Source organism: Myotis davidii, unplaced genomic scaffold, assembly GCF_000327345.1.
Source record: "Myotis davidii unplaced genomic scaffold, ASM32734v1 scaffold46, whole genome shotgun sequence".
Taxonomy (NCBI): domain Eukaryota; kingdom Metazoa; phylum Chordata; class Mammalia; order Chiroptera; family Vespertilionidae; genus Myotis; species Myotis davidii.
In genome coordinates, this window is record NW_006383006.1 from 2,783,421 (window position 1) to 2,789,838 (window position 6,418).

At 41.2% G+C, this 6,418-nt stretch overlaps 1 protein-coding gene across 1 annotated transcript in view; it reads right to left on the minus strand.

Moving 5' to 3' along the window:
* The window catches only part of TUBGCP4 (tubulin gamma complex associated protein 4), a 41,424-nt gene extending 36,130 nt beyond the window's left edge, over nt 1-5,294 (minus strand). Inside the window, exons 1-2 of the mRNA XM_006778144.2 lie at nt 5,194-5,294; nt 2,590-2,718 (exon numbers count right to left, since the gene is read on the minus strand). The gene's annotated coding sequence lies outside the window, so the exon portion shown is untranslated. The remainder of the gene's footprint in view (nt 1-2,589; nt 2,719-5,193) is intronic.
* Nucleotides 5,295-6,418: the final 1,124 nt, after the last annotated feature.

A 6,418-nucleotide genomic window follows, 5' to 3' on the forward strand; every position in this document is an offset into this window, starting at 1 on the left:
TAAAAAAATAATAAACAATAATTAAATAATAGTAATTAAAAATATGTTTAAAATATATATATATATAAATTTATATAAAAAATTTCCCCTTCTTTAATCTATCTATCTATATATTCACTTATTTTTGAAAATGGAGAATAGAGTAGGCAGCAGATAGACCTGAGTTTGGTGAGTGAAACTAACTAAGCTATAAGTAGAAGAGAACAAGTGAGGAGAGGAAAAACAAAAGCATAAAATAAAAAACAAAAACAAAAACAACAAACTAACAAACTATCAAACAAGTAACAACAAGAAAAAAAATTGGCTAGCAAAGAAAGAGAAAAGAGAAGGGTGCATGAACTTGGAGCAGGGGAGAGGAAATTAGATATGAGTAGCCAATAGAGGATACTGTAATAGAGTCCTCCACTGCCAGCAGCCCTGTGTACACTGTTCCACGGTCCAGCGCTAGCCTTGTCCCTAAGGGACACGGTGTTGGTTCAGTGTAGTTCAGGCTGCGCACGTTTCTCCCTCCAGCCCAGGTCCCTGATCCCACCAGTTTCCCAGCTAGCTCTGACCTTTCTGTCCACAGAATGCCTCTCCAGCTGTGTTTACTTTGCCAATTCCAGGTGGATGTTATTAGATTCAGCTGTTTCTCCTATCTGCTCCATGAGAAGGAACCAGACCCATCCATCTATTCGGCCACCATTTTGTCTCCCCCTGGACAAGAAGCCCATGGCCAGGAAGGCTGGAGTCTCCGTGTTCGTGGGTTCGCAGCTGTGGCAGCTGGTCCCTGGCCGGTGTGGCTGTAGGGTCCCAGGTGGTGTTCGAGGTCTCCCCGGGTATTGGTTGATTCTTATATGTGCCCTGACCCCGGAATCGAACTCACGACCCTGGTGTATCAGGACGACACTCTAAGCAACTGAGCTACACAGCCAGGGTGAGCACACTTTCTCTTTCTTTTTTTTCTTCTTCTTCTTCTTTTTGTTTGTTTTGTTAATCCTCACCCGAGGGTATTTTTTCATTGATTTTCTTTTTTAGGGAGAGTGGAGGACAGAGAAAAACATCGATATGAGAGAAAGACATCAATTGATTGCCTCCTGCATGAGTCCTGACCAAGGCCTGAGCCAGGGAGGAGCCCACAACCAAAGTACCTGCCCTCAACTGGAATCAAAGCCTGGACTGTTTGGTCTGCAGGCCAATGCTTTATCCACTGAGCCAGACCTAGGGCCGCACTTTCCCCTTCCATGAAGACTGAAGACACCAAAGATGTCTTGGCAGAGTAGAGAAGAACCGACCAGAGCAATGACCACTGAGTAGCAGAGCTGTCTAGCCACAGAGGGGCTAGGCCCCAGGGCTGTTCTATAGCTGTGTGGCTCTCACAGCTGTGCTATATCACAATTGAGCTGATGGCACTGAATAAAGTTTCCTTTTTCACCACACCCCAAATTGGGGATTCTTTTTGGCACTGAATTGGTGCCAATGACCATCAGTTGACACACCAAAGGCCTGACACCCAATTTATATAATAGAGGCCAGAGGGTATTGACTATGTTATTTCAGAAAAGCATCCTTCTACTTCCTTTGTAGAAGTCCCCACCTTTCCCCTCAACCAGAATCATTCTTTCAACTGGAAAATAGTCATCACTGAATCAGTCACACAATATATATTTTCAGAAAGGAAGAGGGAGAGATAAAAAACATCAACGATGAGAATCACTGATTGTCTGCCTCCTGCATGCCCCCTACTGGGACTGAACCCACAACTTGAGCCTGTGTCCTGACCGGGAATCAAACCATGAACTCCTGGTTTATAGGTCCATGCTCAACCACTGAGCCATACCAGTCAGGCGATTCGGCAGTCTTTTTACTTACCATTGACAAGAATTACAGATTGTTAAAAATAAAGAGAACTTTAAAATATCTCTTTCAAAAAATTTGAGTGCCTACTACATACCAGGTATTTCCCATGAATTACCTTGTTTAATCTTCACAACCCTATGAGATACTTACTATCTATTACCCCCATTTCATAGATAAGGAAACAGGGCCTTAGTTACTGAGCATTAGGTTACTGCTGAGCACTCTATGGCCAGTGAATGATGGTGTGGGGCACAAAACCTGACCTCTACATTGTACTGATTTTCAATTAATTCATAATAATGGGTAATATTTATTAAGTACTTACTATGTGCCAAGCACCTTCTTTGGTTTAACTCTTATTTACAAATTTAAAAAATGAAGCTCAAGGATTTTAGTTGCTTGCCTCAACATGACTAAGATAGTGAGAAGCAGAATGTCAAGGGAATTTGAAATAATACTTCATGTTTTCACCTCTGGAATTGGAACTCTAGTCCAGCTCAAAATTTGATTCAGGTCTTCTAAAACTCAGGCAAAACGTATGTGCTCTTACACCAATCTGCCTAATTAATCCCTGTGTATATTTTCCCCTTGTGTAAGGTGTAGTCCCTGGCCTTCACCTGAGTAATTGCAGTGATGAGAAATTCATAACTTCTTATGACTTATTTCACATGAATTACCAGTGGATTCACTGAAAGCTTAACATAGCTCCCGCCCTCTGGAGTTGTACATTCCCTGAGAACAGCAACCTACCTGTTGCTGCACATGGCCTGTGTACTGTTCAATGAACTCGGTGAAGCGAATATAGTCTGTGCCCAGGCGGCAGAGTCGATTTAGGACACTTGTTTCACTGGGATGGAGAAATGGGAAGTCCTGTGACACCTGGGGGAGAGGAAGGAAGCACTGAAAACACTGATGCTTGTGATTCACTGCATGCCAGTCTTTGAGGTGCTTCAAATGCTCCATATTATTTAGTGTTTCCTTTCTCAAGATGCCCATTTAAGATTGGTTAAGTTCTGGATAACAAAAGTATTTCCAAACCACTACAAAGGTGCTATTTCCCACCCCAACCTAATAAATTCTTTACTTGAATAAGTGATAACACATGGTAAAGAATTCAAACATGAATTCAAAAAAGAATACAAAATGGTGTACATTAAAAATAAGTCAACCTCCCCTATTACATGTAAAGGCATGGTCTTTAAAGATAGGAGTTTTTTACTTGGTTGCAACAAAGTTGTCTTTGGCAAAGTGTTTAGCAAACTCCAGGGGTTTCTCAAACACATTCTTAGGATTTAGAAATTCTCTATGCAATTTAAATCATGTTTTCATTTCAATAAAAATGTAAATAAATGTAGCATACTGTAACCTGCAAAAGCAACTTTGTAACTGGGCATATACATTTAATATACATATTTTCATTTTTAATTTAAATGATAGCCTAGTACGCTATATAAGGTTACACAGCAGTTCAAGTAGAAAAAAGTAGTGGGAGAACGTATTCATTCAACCAACATTTTCAAAATAAATTGAGGCAAAATATACACAAGAGTGACAATTTTAGCCATTTTTAAGTGGGCAGTTCTTGGCATTAAGTGCATTCACATTGTTGTGCAACCATCACCACCATCCATCCATCTCCAGAACATTTTCATTTTCCTAAACTGATACTCTGTACCCATGTACAAAGACTCCTCATTCTCCCTTCCCACAGCCCCAGGCAACCACCCTTCTATTTCCTGTCTCTATGAATTTGACTACTCTAAGTACCTCTAATAAGTGGAATCATATGATATTTGTGCTTTGTGACTGACTTATTTCACTTAATAGTGTCTCCAAGTTTCATCCATACAGTAGCATGTGTCAGAATTTATACACACACACACACACACACACACACACACACACATACACACACACTACATTTTGTTTATCTGTTCATGGACACCTGAGTTGCTTCTACCTTTAGGCTATTCTGAATAATACAGTACTGCTATCAACATGGGTGTACAAATATCTGTTCAAGTCCCTGCTTTCATTTCTTTTGGGTATATACCCAGAAGTAAAATTATTACATGTAAATAACATGTACCAAGCACACAGCAAGTACTCAATAAATTTAAACAATTATTATTATTATTATTATTATTAGGACAGTTCCCCCTAGTTATCAAGTGATACTCCCATAAAACTGGCATTTTGAACAGTGATTTTTGGCACAGTTTTAGAAAAGATGAAGGTCTAGTATTCTAAAATAGCAAACAATACCAAAACAGTTATTGATATCATTTGGTACAACCCAGTAATATGAACAGACATTCTCTACATTACATAGCCATATCTGTAGCAAAGTTATTCAAACTCAATGTTGGCAATTTGGTTTCAGCAAAACAATAGTATATGTCACATTACATCAGTGGTTCCCAATGAGGGGCACTTTTGCCTCCTAAGGGACATTTGGTAATGGCTGGAGCTATGTTTAGTTGTCATAACTCAGTGGGTATTACTGGCCTCTAGTGAGCAGAGACCATGTATGCTGCTAAATATGCCACAATGCAAAGGACAGCCCCCACAACAAAGAATTATACACTCCAAAATCTCAATAATACCAATGTTAATTTCAATGATCAATTTGTTAGTTCTGTTTATTTTGTAAAAAATATCTACACTAATAAGAGAAAGATGCAAATTGACCATACCTTCACCATGCCCACCAGCCAATCAGGAGTGAGTATGCAAATTAACCTCATCGCTTCAGTGGAGACTGACAGCAGGGAGGAGGCAGCTCCCAGCACAGCTCGGCCTGCTTGGCCATCAATGGGGCAACCGGGGAGCAGGTAAGAGCTGCGGCGTCCAGGGAGCAGGCAAGCCCCGCTGGAGGGCAGCTCCCAGAACAGCCTGCTTGGCTGTCCCCGTGGCGACTCGGAAGCAGGCAAGCCCAGCCCACAGGCAGCTCCCACAGAGAGCAGAGAACCATAGGGAGTGGGCCTAAGCCATCAGTAGGACATCCCGGATTGGAAAGGGTGCAGGTCAGCTGAGGGACACACACACACACACACACACACACACACACACACAAATTTCGCACACCGGGCCTCTAGTTTGGTTATAAGAACAATATGCTTGGAGCTCCAGTGGCGCAATCGGTTAGCGCGCGGTACTTATAAGAACAATATGCTTGAGTTTGTATTTAGTTTAGCATGTATATATCTCAATATTACAATAAGATGATTTTCATCCATTGTGGGCATTTCGGATTATTTTTCCCTTTATTCAAATGTGAAAATCATTGTTCTGTAGAAAGTATGCAATTACTGGTTTTGGTGGCCTTTTCTTGCACAATATCTGAACACCTACTCTGAGGCAGAAACTGTGCTAGATACTCCTGGTACATCTCTGAAGATCATAGTGGTCTTTGCCCTCATAGGCAATCTATGAGAGAGAAAGACTGGAAAGTCCTATAAGGGAAATAAACAAATTGCTTGGATAGAGAAGAATGGCATAGGGAGGATAGTCAAAGAGATGGTCAGAAAAAGTTTTTCTGAGGAGATGACTTTAAAGCTGAGACCTTAAAGAGGAAAATATCTGATTAAGACTTTTTTTTAATAAGAAAGGAAGGCAGCTATCTTTCCTATACTGCTTATCTTTTTACTTCAGGTCATAAAGCACCCACAAATACTCCAGTACATTTTCCTCCTATATATGCCTGGCATTGTGCTAGTTTTACAAGGGAAAATAAATAGTAACAAGAGGAACTGCTTTGATTTATAGGTTTTATAGACTAAGAATGTTTACTTTTGTGCTCCTCCCCAGCTATACTGCCAGTTCTCACAGGAATAGGTATGACTGTCATCAAACAAAGCTATATATACAAATTTCGCTAATACCAGGACTAGCCACCATGAAATTCTGAGCTTCAGTTTGCTCACTTGTCACCTGGAGCTAACAATACCTAGTTACTAACTTACTGAGAGGGTGAGATAACATTACTGGAAGCAGGAACAGGAAGGAGTAGTTGAGACACTGGAGCCAGACAGACCTGGGTTCAAGACCACGCTTGCTGATTACTAGCTGCGTGACACAGGGAGTTAATCTGTGATGTGAAGGTGGGTGGTTAAGATTGAATTAGATAATGCATATAGTACATAGCCTCTCCTCCTCATACATTCCTGGTTACACGAAGGCCTCCTGCCAAATTCTCCTAGTGCTGAATTTCCTGAGAAAGGAGTCTTGACAGAAACACATTCATTTTTTTCATTCAACAAACTGGCTGAACTCTTGTTGTATGTTAAACGCTACGTAAAACAAAACAAAGCGCACACACACACACACACACCAAAACAAAAACAAAAACAAACCCCAAAACGTTATGTAGTTGGTCTAGCTTTCAAAATTTAAAAGAGTGCAAGAGTGAAATGGGAGAAAATGCCTCCCCCGCTTTCATATCCAGCTCCCCAGAAACTCTCGCTCAAATCTCAACTTTAGGCCGATGGGGGTCTCTCTCTCCCTTCCCCAATGCCCAGCCATTCCGGGCCGGCCCTCGGTTCCCCAGCCCAGGCCCAGCTCGCTACCCCCGCGTCAG